Genomic DNA, 13,417 nt, shown 5'->3' with positions numbered 1-13,417 from the left:
CATCAGCGAGGCTTGGAAACACGAGCATTCCCTGCCTTTTCATTGTTTATAACTGCCTTTTACATTTATTTCATAAACGACAGAAACATATTGCCATATTTCAAACAATGAAAATCTGGACAGTTGAGCTTTGTATGGCAACCCTAAATTTGAAGAAATGATACAGCCCTGCCATAAACACCGATTGCCACCAATCCAGCTAAAGCCAGTGGCCCATCTAGTGCAGCATCCTGTTCTCACAGTGGCCAACCACATGCCTGTAGAAAACCCACAAGCAGGATTCGAGCCCAAGAGCACTTCCCATGGTTTCCAGCAACTGTACTGCCTCCAACCGTGCAAGTGGAGCACAACCTTCATAACTAGTAGCTGTAGGCTGAATTTACATGTGCTTTATGTGCCCCATTAAGTTTAGTTGAACTTCAGTGTACAATGGTTATAATCCTATCTGCTCTTATTTGGGAACAAGCCCTGGTGAATTCAGTGGAATTTACCAGTACTTCCCAGTAAAATACGCACAGGACTTCTCTAGACTGATCATAACTTGGAAGTAAGCTAACCATGGACTTGTGCAAACTGCAAAGAAGAATTCAGCAGGGTCTTTTGCTGTCTTAGTTTTAATTCTATGCCATTGGCAGCATATGCAACAGAGGCAGTCGCTATTCCTTTCATAAAGATACTTCTGAGAACCTATTAAATGGCAAAAAGTATAAACTGAAAAAACTTTTGTCCTTTCAATAGCCACTTGTTTTTGACATGTAACAAATAAATCACAGACTAACTACTTTTCAGATAGTGATTTGAAATAGCTCCAGACACACTGGGGTGGTGGTGGGAGAAATCCAAAAAATTTGCATTCACAGACAGAATCATCATAGTATCGGGGCTCATTCGCTGTGAGCTGCTTCACTGATGTAAGTATAAACAAAGTGGTCAGTCAGTTTGCTAATTCCCCCTTAAGGAAACCATAATCCATAAATTGTTTAACGTTCTCCAAACCATTAAAATGCTCCTTCAATCCTGAGCATGTTTACTCAGAAGTAAGTCCACTCTATGGAATGTGTGTTGAACTTTATTTTCCTCCCACTGAGGCTGCAATCCTACCTAAACACACTTTAGCCCCATTTAAAACAGTCCTATTAAAAACAATGGGCTTCTAATGCATGCATTACGGATTAGGCTATGTATGGAATTTATTTCTTGGTGAACCTATTGAGAATCAGGCTGCAAGTCACATTGGGCTCAAGTACTTGGAGACTTCACTATTTTGTTTACTTTAGAGGTGACCTTCTTTAGGTTTCTCAGAGGACAACTAATCATTACTGAGTAAAAGAGGCATGCACTAATTACAGACCCACAGTAGATAAAATTCACAGTTCCCCAGATTCTCACGAAATCTGTCCCACACTGCATACCTGGAATGGGGGTGCTGAAGATTCCTTTTGGACTTGTAGGCCTTCTGATTGCAGCAGGAAAGTCAACTAGGCTAGAGAGGGATCCGCAATGGCATGAAGGAAAGCAGCTGCTTAAACAAATACAAGGAACTTGCTCACAAGGATTTTTGTATTTGGCAATAACAGCTCATTGTTTTCTAACAGGTAAAATACAGGCATAACGTATATACCATCTCAGTGAATACTGAAGGCTGAAATCCTAACCCCATTTACCTGGGAGTAGATTGTGTTCAACATTTTTTTAGTCAGCCTGCGCTGGCCCTGCAATTTTGAAATCCCCCTCCCCCAAAGTACCCCCTCAAGCCTAGCAACACCTCAGGTGGACACAGTACATTCACTAGCCAAAGGCAGTTAAAAGAAAAGAACATAACATTACACAAACTGCATATGCCACTTGGTATTCAGACCAGCAAATAATCGCTTTTCTAGAACCTGCCAGTCAGGTAGGAAGCAAAACCACTAGAGCGTGATGCCCCCAATTTCTATTCTAGGATGGTGACCCAGAAGCATACCATTGTCAATTATATTAAAAACCACTATGAGATCCAGGAGAGTCAACAGGATTACACCTCCCTGTCTTCTTCCCCGTGTAGATGATCCACCAGTGCAGTCAAACCAGTTTAAGCTTCAAAGGGTGGTCTGGAAGCTAGGTGATTTTATGGATGGTGATAATAAGGAGGTGTGTTAATGTCTGACATTAGTATTGGTTGCTTTTACCAAGCCAGTTCCTTTAGCCTTGGGAAAATGAATCCATAGGTTCCATATGCCCATAAAAATTAATGTGATAATTCCAGATCCTCCTTCCCCCAGCCCCAGTTGTCAAATAGCAGCATGGTTTAAAAGTAGTTTACTTTTGATCCCATCTAAGAAGTACACCTAAGTCGTGCAGAAAGGCACCCTAACTTGATGAATAAGAATTTGGAAAACTGCAGGGCTTGGAATATCTGCTCTTCCTTATAAAGGCAATTTGCATTAATTACCTATATAAAGTTCCCTCAAAAGACTGCAGAAATACTGATTAGAACTGAAAGGACTAGTTTGGACTGTCAGAACTACTAGTTTCTCTCAAGTACAAATTGTGGGAGGTATATGAATCCCAAACAGATTTTCATCTCCGCCAAGCTAAGCAGTTGGCTCCTTATCTCTCTCGCCCTGACCTAGCCACTGTGATCCAGGCGGCGGTCACCTCCAGACTGGATTATTGTAACTCGCTCTACGCGGGGCTGCCCTTGAGACTGACCCAGAAACTCCAGCGGGTGCAGAATGCCGCGGTGAGACTCATTATGGGGTCTTCGCTGCGAGATCATATCCATCCGGTATTATACCAGCTGCACTGGCTCCCGGTGGAGTACAGGATCAGGTTTAAGGTGCTGGTTTTAACCTTTAAAGCCCTATACGGCCTAGGACCCTCGTACCTACGGGACCGCCTCTCCTGGTATGTCCCACAGAGAAATCTACGGTCTGCAAATAAAAACATCCTAAAGATCCCAGGCCACAAAGAGGTTAGGCTGGCCTCAACTAGAGCCAGGGCCTTCTCGGTCGCGGCTCCAATCTGGTGGAACACTCTGTCACAAGAGACTAGGGCTCTGCAGGACCTGACATCCTTCCGCAGGGCCTGCAAGACAGAGCTGTTCCACCAGGCCTTTGGTCAGGGCGCAGCCTGACCTCCTCCTCTGGCAATCGGCAATATGCACAGAATTTAGCTTGATGGTTGCCATTAATTTGATTTTAATTTAATTTGATTTAATTAATTTTATAATGAATGTTTTAGAATGTCGGATTATTTTTATTGTTGTTAGCCGCCCTGAGCCCAGCTTCAGCTGGGGAGGGCGGGATATAAATAAAATTTATTATTATTATTATTATTATTTGGGACGGATCGGGAGAAATGGTTAGCAACTGCAGGTTACTCTTCATTAATTGCAGAGGAAACCCTTTATAGTAGGAAGGCCAGACGGAAAAGAGGTCAGTGCTCCTGGATATTTAACAGTGGTACAAAAGAGAGGGGATTTCAGCAAGTTTAATTTGTCATCCTAGCCTTGTCCTCTTCTCTACCTGGTCACACTAAGATGCCTCTTCCTTCACTCACCTCAACAGTTCACTTTCAAATATGCCTCACTGTGGCTTGGGGAGAGGGTTTTTTAATGGAGATCACCATCAACTGCCAAGACATGTAAATGAAAATCGGTCCGTTATGGTGATGGTAGAGACTTGACAAGCAAAGTTTAGTAAAATGCCCCTCTTATCAAAGTATGGATTATTCAAGTCATCTCCCAGATCACTTGATCTTACAGAGAATAGAACTATCTCGGGTGGGGGGTGGGAATTGAAATTGCAGTCTAACTATCCAATTGATATGCAGCTCAAACACTGAGGAGAGCTAGAAACTGAAGTGACCAGTTAAGAATCTCATTAAGAAAATGTAATAAAGGTCACTATGGAGATTGATTCAGATGGGGCAATATGAGAGTTCAGACTTAGCTCACAGACAAAAGGTGGGAGTAATTTCCACACATATCTAGGAATAGAGGACAGCAGGATATGGAGGGCACAATCTTTGACTCTGTGCAAGTGTGAATCTCAAGATGGCATTGACATGGAGTACTTGTAATGTTGCCATGCTTTGTTTTGAACTTCCTTCTGCCTCTCTTTGCTTTTAACATAGAAACATTTGCAGGTGATATTGCTTATAAATTACCTCCACACTGTGACTAAACTGCGCCTAACAGTTTCTGCAATGAGCCTATAAAAGCCACAGGAGCAAGGTCAGAACCTTTATCTGAACAGTTTGTAACTGTATTTACAAGCTGGAAGACTGTTATGATTGTATCCTTAGTACTGTTGTGAATTGGGGAAGGAGATTAGGTTGTATGATGCCTAAATCACTGGAATTAGGGTGGCAAATTCCAAAAGAGGACAGAGCTCCTGGAGCTTTAACGGTCATGCAGGAGGGCACATTCCAGCAGGTGTTGTTTGCATGACCATTGTTAAAGTTATAGGAGCCTTGCCATTTCTTTCTTCTGGCCATCCTATATGAAATCAGCACCACCATATTCCTATGCTGTACATAGCAAATTAGTACGTTAGGGAGCCAGCTGAACGAAAATTTCTTCATCGGCATCAGGTTTTTCTTCTGTGGAAAGGGAATAGTTTTGTGTTGACGAATGCTGAATCCTGTGACAGTCCCGGTCTGACCTGCAATTTGATATGATCCATTCTAGACACAAGTTTATTATCTCACCTGCTCCTTGTAAGAACGAAGGCTGCAATCCAGTACATACTGGACTGGCATTGAATGCAATAGGACTTGCTTCTGGCTGGGCATGCATAGGAGTGTGCTTCAAAAAGCCTTTGAAAAGATCATAGTGCCTTTGTGAACCTCTATCATTCATTGTAGAGTGAGGTGATTTTGTCAGCTCTGTCAAAGGTTAAAAACTTTCCTCTCAAAGGTTTCTATGTAGACTTTAGCCTTGTTGGCTCATTTTCTCTTGTGAGTCATCATTCAGGGCACTGGCTCTCAGTATGGCATGCAGAACTGTCATACTCTGCCAAGTTGTCACGTCAGCTGTGAACATTCCAGAATATCATATAATGTAATCGTCCCTCCCTTGCTGCCTGTAGGGGTATTGCGCCTTTAGCAGCTACTTGACATGCATAAAGTTAACATGTGTAGCTTTCCACATCTCCATGCTGAGAAAAGCTGCACCAGCTGAATTTCTCCTTGTTGTGCAACTGTTAAAGAGGCACAGAATCTCTGTTGCAAGAACAAAAAGTAGAAAGTCCAGATAATGAGAAAGAAGGAAAGAAAGGGATATTAAAAGAATTTAAACCTTCAGTAAAACATATTTACGGTATATGCTAGGGAATAACTATGTTGTTTCTTTAAATAATTTCTGTGTGCTCAAGGTGGTAGATGATCCAAATTTTACAGCAAAACAAAAGCTAAAGCCAACACATAGCAGTGACGTAAAACATTGTTGCTCATCATGAAAATTGAAAGCAAACCTCTCAGTGCCTGGAAGTTTTCCTAAGCTTTGCACAGTTGCCACCCATCCCATCAAGTTCTCCAGGCAGTTTAAATAGACAGTAAAATGCAAAATTAAATCTATAATAAAATCCTTATAAAATTATATAAATGATGGTAGTGAGAGAAGTTCTTTGCCACCATACGTGCCACCTCTTAGGCCTACACATGGGCTCTGTGAAGTGTTCAGTAAGATTTGGCAATAATTTTTCATCACAACACTAAGTAAAACATGTCCAAAGGCTAGTAGAACCTATGTCCTACGACAGCCTGCTAACGTAATAAGAATTTCCCTTTTTATCTGCTACCATCACTAGAAAGTTAAGAGCTGCACACATGACGAAGGGTTCTTGCTTTGCATCTGTCTGAGGTTAACCAAGAATGAATCTGCCTTAGGTTGACCAGAGCAGTTTGACATTTTACGAAGCCTTGTTTTGTTTGTTTTATGTAACCCTTATGAACAATTAAATATCTGAATTTGCCATGATTTATTTTGCTTGTTTTCAAGTAAGTGCTCAGAAATACATCCTTTTATTTTATACTATCAGTTTATATATTGGCAATAATGCTACCTGCTCGATCTGTGCATAAACTTCTGGTGAATTTATATCCTTCCACGTTTCCACCACAGTCTCCCCCCCCCCCCCGTGCAATCAGCGAGGCTTACACAATCAAGACTTGTTGGCAGCTCATCAGAGAGCCTACGTTGGAGAAATCTCATAGGATTAACTCCTCATTGTGCAGTGCCAGCTACAAATGTAATATAAATAGGAAATGCTGCACAGATTAAGTTGTAGAATGTGGATCCATGATGGAAATGTACATGGGGCTGCGCTAGTAACTTTAGTATGGTGGCTTAATTCAGCGTTCCCCAACTTGGTGCCCTCCAGTTGAAGCAGATGAGAGTAGTCCAAGATATCTGGAGGGCACCAGGTAGGGAAAGCTGGCCTAATTACATAGAAGTCTGCAAGGAGTTTGTAATCTATCTTTGTGATATTAGGATTTTCCTCGTTAATCTGAAGCTCCTGGATCGATCTGCCAGTATTTACTTCAATTGATTTTGTAAAGCAAGCGAGGACAGAAGGCAAATCAGGATATACTGTCTGGTTTACAGTAGAATGGCAAGGGTTTCTGACTCCCAGTTGTTCAGAAATCACAACACAAAATGATTTATCCTACCTAATTAGGCTGCTGAGGTGAAGAAAGCTAAGCAGGAGAGGATTTTTGTGTGAAAAGATGGTGATCTCAATCCATTTCTAGTACGAAATCAAATCCTTCAATTCAGAATGTGCTCAGATGCACCTTGTCCTTTAATACTACCTGTATGTCTTTCAAAGAAGAAGAAGAAGAAGAAGAAGAAGAAGAAGAAGAAGAAGAAGAAGAAGAAGAAAAGTTTGGAACTGATATCCTGCTTTATCACTACCCTAAGGAGTCTCAAAGCGGCTAACATTCTCCTTTCCCTTCCTCCCTCACAACAAACACTCTGTGAGGTGAGTGAGGCTGAGACACTTCAGAGAAGTGTGACTAGCCCAAGGTGACCTGGCAGCTGCATGTGGAGGCCAATGATCAGGGTTGATGGATGCTGTAATCCAGCAATCTCTGGAGAAAAAGAGAAGAGAAGAGTTTGGATTTGATATCCCGCTTTATCACTACCCGAAGGAGTCTCAAAGCGGCTAACATTCTCCTTTCCCTTCCTCCCCCACAACAAACACCCTGTGAGGTGAGTGGGGCTGAGAGACTTCAGAGAAGTGTGACTAGCCCAAGGTCACCCAGCAGCTGCACGTGGAGGAGCGGGGAAGCGAACCCGGTTCCCCAGATAACAAATCCACTGCTCTTAACCACTACACCACGCTGGCTCTTTTGCACCTGCTTCTGCGTAGGAGGTCTTGGGATCCGGCTAAAAAAACAAAGTAGATCCAACACATTTGAAATCTCTCTACCTCTGTTGTAAGGACCATAAATAACATCTAAAGTGTGTATCGTCAAGAGAGATAGTAAAATTCCCATTATCTGAACTTCCATTATCCAACTGCCCTTTATGCTTTGGCTTCCCCCTAATTTCTCTGTTCATAATTTCATGTTGATCCAGCCATATTCAGTGATCACTTCAGAGTCACAGAGGATGAGCAATACATCACATGTGTTGTTAAAGGAAACAGCCTACAGGTCCTAAAAATACACAAATATTTTTGCAAATATTTTTTATGATGCTGTCGGGAATGTACTTGTGAATGCTTGACTTCAAATAGCAACTACAGGCTCAGTTGCAGATTTGATAGGTAAAACACCGCTGCATCTAAAATTGGCATTCAGATTATAATGAGGACATCCAAATTTGTTTTTGAAAACAGTGTGAGGAGAGGGGGTGCAGTTCTTGTGGTGAGGAAGAGATATTTTCTTATTTGCACCTCATTATTTGCATCTTCAGTTCCAGGGCAGGGGTAACTAACCTGTGGTCCTATCATACCTGACAGTTTGCCCTGTTGTTGGCTGTGGTTAATAAGGGTTGGAGTCCAACAACATCTGGAAGGCTGCAGGTTCCTCACCTGTTCCATGGTTTAGTCAGAGCTTTGAAAAGGAAGAACCAAGCTCTGGTGGGTTTCCTTATCTCAAACAAAGCTGAGGAGAAACCTCTGGAACAACATCTGAAGAAAAAGTTGTCAACATGCCAGTGACTTCTGAGATTTGGCTTGCTGTTGTAGGCCTAGTAACGGCGAAGGTTGTAATGGCGAATGTTGTGTATGAGGACGGGGTCCTTACCAGCCCCCGCCCCTGAAGGGGACATAAAAATAGTTCAAGTTAAGGAAAGGAAAGCTCTTTGTCACCAACAAGCCTCAGTCTGTGCCCCTTAGCAAGTCACTGCTCTAGGTCCAGAAACAAACAAACAAAAATCCCCTCTCTAGGCATCTTCCTCAGAAACAGAGCTAGGCAGATGGGCTAGCTTGCAACAAACATGATATAGAGCAGGGGTAGGTAACCTAAGGTCCATGGGCCAGATGCAGCCCAATTGCCTTCTCAATCTGGCTCGCGGACGGTTCGGGAATCAGCGTGTTTTTATATGAGTAGAATGTGTCCTTTTATTTAAAATGCATCTCTAGGTTATTTGTGGTGCCTGCCTGGTGTTTTTACATGAGGACAATGCGTGCTTTTATTTAAAATGCATCTCTGGGTTATTTGTGGGGCATAGGAATTCGTTCATCCCCCCCCCCCAAAAAATAGTGCGGCCCACCACATGGTCTGAGAGATGGCGGACCGGCCCACTACTGAAAAAGGTTGCTGACACCTGATATAGAGAATATCTGTTTCCTTTGATTGTGAAGAAGAGGAGAGAATTGTCAGTGCACACAGAGAGCTTTTTCTCACTCCTGCGTCAAAAAATGTGTTTGACAACGTTCCCCTGTCTACCCAGCTGCTAAAGGCACAGGGACTCAATTCTAATTTGCCCATGGCTGCACTAATATGTATTTTATGGTGGTTTTATTATGTTACATTGTGTACTACATTGGGAGCTTTTCTGAGTCAGTGTTAGAAAGAAAGTTATGGACTCTGATCACTAATAGAGATGAATTAGAATTTTTTTTGGCATGAGCATGAAAAGATCAAGAGTCCTCTAGACTGGAAATTTTGGTGATTGGAATTTGATGTGTTGAAGAAATTTAACTCAGCAAGGCAGACTAGACAGAGGGACAAGAATTTTGTTGAAAATTGGAGCTGTTTATTGCATATTGGAATGAAAAGGCAGATGACACAGTAAGTCCCTACATGCTTTTTGGGTAAAATATAATATTACAGATAATTAAAGTCTAATTGTTCTTGGCTGAAAAAGGATATTTAATGTATTGGCAAAAAAGTATTATGTGGCTATATATTAAAATGTCCGTATGTGTGTGTGATTATATGACTTTGGAAAGGGAAATAAATCAACAGTGATCATAGTTAAGGATACTGGGGGGGGTAATAATAATTGCTAGAAATTGCTTTAATAATTGCTTTATAAAGAAAACGTTAAGCTTGATTTTTAGTCAGATTCTCAGTAGTTCTGTTGGTATTTTTCACCTTGGTTGTTTTACGTGTCCTGAATGCTTTGAAACTGTTTAGAATTCCATTTATAACCCCGTAAGATAGAAAACACATTCTGCATTGAGGGAAGGGCAGTAGCGATATACTAAAAAGTTTCCTTTAGTCTGCAGCCCGGATATTGCTCTCTCTCGATTGTTCCAGAGGCATGAACGAGAGCTCAGCAGAGTGCGCTTAGTCATTTTAAATCCCCCCCTTTTGTCTCCTCTGCCAGGAACAGAACCGCTTAGAAGAGTAACTTTCTTGCTTGGTGCATATTGAGACAAAGCAATTGACAGCTGCATAGCTGTGTTTCATGACTCAGCAAAAAGATCGTCAGTCGCTCACTCGTTTGAGGGCTTGCACATTAAAACTCTCTCTCTCTCTTTATGGAAAGCTCATCCGCACAGCGCAATCCAGCGCTTGACTGTTTATTAGTAAGTCCCATTTGAATTCAGTGGGGCTTATCCCCAGGAAACTGGGTACAGGAATGTAGCTTAGTCATCGAAGTCTGTGCTGAATCTCCTGAAGAAAAGCAAAGGAATACAGCTCCAATATGATTCACAAAAGGGTGGGGAAGTTTTAAATGCCAGTACACCCAGCTGCTACCATCTGTCTCTCAGAATCAGATATTTACTTGCATTTGACAGATTCCCCAGCACAGTGCAAAGCATCACAAAGCTTCTTAGCTTGTTAAGAATGGTCTGGACTTAGGACCAATAGGAGTAGAGAAATTGATTGGCAGGTGCCGTAGGTAACACCCTTAATTTTAAAGAAAGGGTAGAGGTGGGGAGAATACGCCATCTGGGAAAGGAAAGCAAGGCACTTCCTGTACTTTTACGACCGTTGCTATTCGTATCACAGAAGTTACGATAACAAAATTCAAAAGTTGGAAAAAGCAAGTTAGCAGCTGTCATTCAACCCTGTAAAAGCTTTGGGTGGTGGGAAGCATCTGCTCATATATACTTGGGGTGCAAAACTAACCTGGGCATGAGTGTGTTGTTTCAAAGAGGCTGCACATACACACACAGCAATGACCAGGGACTTTATCCTGATCATCCAAACTGTATATGGGCACCATAATTAACCAACCTTGCACCACAGACTAGAGTTTGTACCAGACCCATATAATCAAACCATATAATCAAACTTCCATTAAAACGTCTGCTGAAATAAGTGTCTTCAGCAGCCATTGAGAATTCCATGCATTTGTTATACGTATGTTACATATTTTTGTTTTTATATTGTAAACCACCCTGTCATCCTTGCATGAAGGGTGGTATAAAAACTTGACAAGTAAAACAAAATGGTCATCCCACCTCCTCCATTTCCAACCTTAGCTTGCAACTTGAAAGCATAGAAACCTAGGGTTGTAGCCAAGTCACAAGTCATTGGGATGAATTTAAGTTAATGATATCCACTGATTTCAACGGGTCTCCTCTCAGTATGACTTAGTTGGATACAGCCTAGAATCTGGATTCATCCTTACATTCTAAAGCCTAGTCACTTTTAGGTGGAGGTAAGATTTATTCATCTTCTGATGGTAGTGGTTTTTGTCCGATCGAAAGATTCAAAATCTCCAATGCTCTCCTCTGTTCTGCAAGTGCGTCCACAGTCCCCTTCTGCAGGTCCTCCTGATTTCTTGCCAGAAATTTGTCCTTGTCTTGGATTGTCTTTATTTTCACCTTCTTTGCCTTGTAGTCAAATGACAGTCCTTGTGGGAACTCCCACCTAAAGCGAATGGAATTTTTCTTTAGCAGAAGAGCCAAATCCTTGTAGAAGTTTCTTAAATCCAAAATGTATTTTGGGATGTCTTTAAAGATCTGTACAGCTGAATTTCCGATTTGCAAGGCCTTTTCAAAGTGTAGTCCTAATATTTTGTCTCTTTCCTCCTTGGATCTGAGTGTGATTAAGCAATCTCTTGGGGTCTTTCTGTCTTGTTTTTTACCCAATCTGAAAGCTGTCGTGATTTTAAATTCGTCTTCCTCAAGGTCCCAACAATCCACAAACTCCCGTGTCAGATATTCTACAAGATTGTCTCTTTCATTCTCCGGAATCAGTCTTAATTTCAAGTTTCTCTCTTTTCTCTGTAACTCCCACAAGGCCAAAGTCGCATCATGCTCATAAACCTTCTTAGCAATCGGCTCTAATTTCTCCTGTGTCTCTCCAGCAGTAGCTTTAGCCTCTTCAGCTATTTGGCGCGTAGTAGCGTTTTCCTCCACCAATTTATTTATGGATTCTGTATTCTGGTTTAATCTTACTGATATTTCTGTTAATTTTTGTGTATTCTCTGAAGTCTGTTTTGTCAAAGACTCCAGAGTTTGATTTATCTTGAGAAGAGCATCTGTCAGAGCTTCCATAGAGGCGGCTGTTCCTTTATCTTGTCCTGTTGTTCCTGCTGATCCGGCTGTTACGCCTGAAATTGAGCCTCTTTTCTTTGTCTGTTGCTGCTGCAGCTGTTGTTGTTGTTGTTGCTTGGTCTTAGCTCTTGTAACAATCTCTTCTTGTGAGCCACTCATGTCAAGGTCAGTTCCCACGGGATTTGTCCTCCGTTGGAAAATTCCACTGTCCTAGGCCGTGCCGGACTTTACTTTATCCTCTAGAGGGAGCAAATCAAAATGGCCACAGAACAAAATAACGAACACGAAGACAAAGGAGAATGTCCAAAGATGTAAAAAAGGAGATTAACACAGTCAAAGTCAATGTTACTAAAAACTTGTAACTTCAGATTGCCACAGTTGCCCAATTTATATTGCTTCTTCTTGTAATATATTGTAGCCAGGCACTGTGAAAACTTTGTATCAAAGTATCACTTTGCAGGGAAAAGTCAGTTCAGTGTCCTAAGAAGGCAGACCGTATCATGCTTTCAATAGGTGAGACAGCAGAGGTTTTTAACTTCAAAAGAATCATGCAGTTATTAATCTCATTCACCTCCCCTCTGCCCTGCTAGCTAGAGGGGAGATCAAAGGTCTAAATGTCCGGTTTAGCTGATCAAAGAGCGGGTTCCAACGGATGCAAGTCTAGAGTTCCGTTGCTTTCACTTTCATGCAGTCGGGGGGAGGCAGACTTCCTTGATTTAAATCTCCCCGTTTTTAGCCCAATTTACTAAATTTAAAAGGTCCCGATTATTCTCCAGCTCCTACTCACGGGAATTCAGTCCAAATTTTCTTTTCAGGAAGAAGTCGGCGCTCTCCGCTTATGGCGACGCGGCTTCACTTCGCAGGCTGGGTAGCGACTCTCAGCACCGCGCTCACTCCCGATGTCAATCCGTAGCCTTTAAAAAGGCTCTTTCACGGTACCGGGGGGCGCAAAGGTGCCCACCGAGTCTCCTTGTTCTCAGGCTTCAGCGCCTGGGATTTTAGGGGTCCCCCGCTCGCCGTAGCGGGTAAGACCCGAACTTGCGAAGCAGTCCTTCTCCGGAGCTCGGAGGTAGGACCGCCATTAAGCGCTGGCGCCGACCGGAAGTCCCCTAAAAATCTGAATTTGTACAAGGACAACTATGAAAAATGTTGGTCAGAAATTAAAAAAGATCTAGAAATATGGTCAAATTTGAAATTGTCAATGTTAGGCCGAATTGCAGTGATCAAAATGAATGTATTGCCTAGAATGTTGTTTTTGTTTCAGACCTTGCAGATTCTCGACAAGATGGAATGTTTCAAGAGGTGGCAGAAAGACATTTCGAAATTTGTCTGGCAGGGCAAAAAGCCCAGAATTAAATTTAAGATATTGACAGATGCTAAAGAAAGAGGGGGGTTTGCCCTGCCGGACTTAAAATTGTACTATGAGGCAGCAGCTTTTTGCTGGCTGAAGGAATGGATGCTCCTCGAGAACACAGACATTTTGGATCTGGAAGGTTTCAACAATGTTTTTGGTTGGCATGCATATT

This window comes from Podarcis muralis, chromosome 3 (genome assembly GCF_964188315.1).
Source record: "Podarcis muralis chromosome 3, rPodMur119.hap1.1, whole genome shotgun sequence".
In the NCBI taxonomy this organism is placed as follows: Eukaryota; Metazoa; Chordata; class Lepidosauria; order Squamata; family Lacertidae; genus Podarcis; species Podarcis muralis.
The sequence above is the reverse complement of the archived record's forward strand: the minus strand, read 5'-3'. Positions refer to the sequence as shown.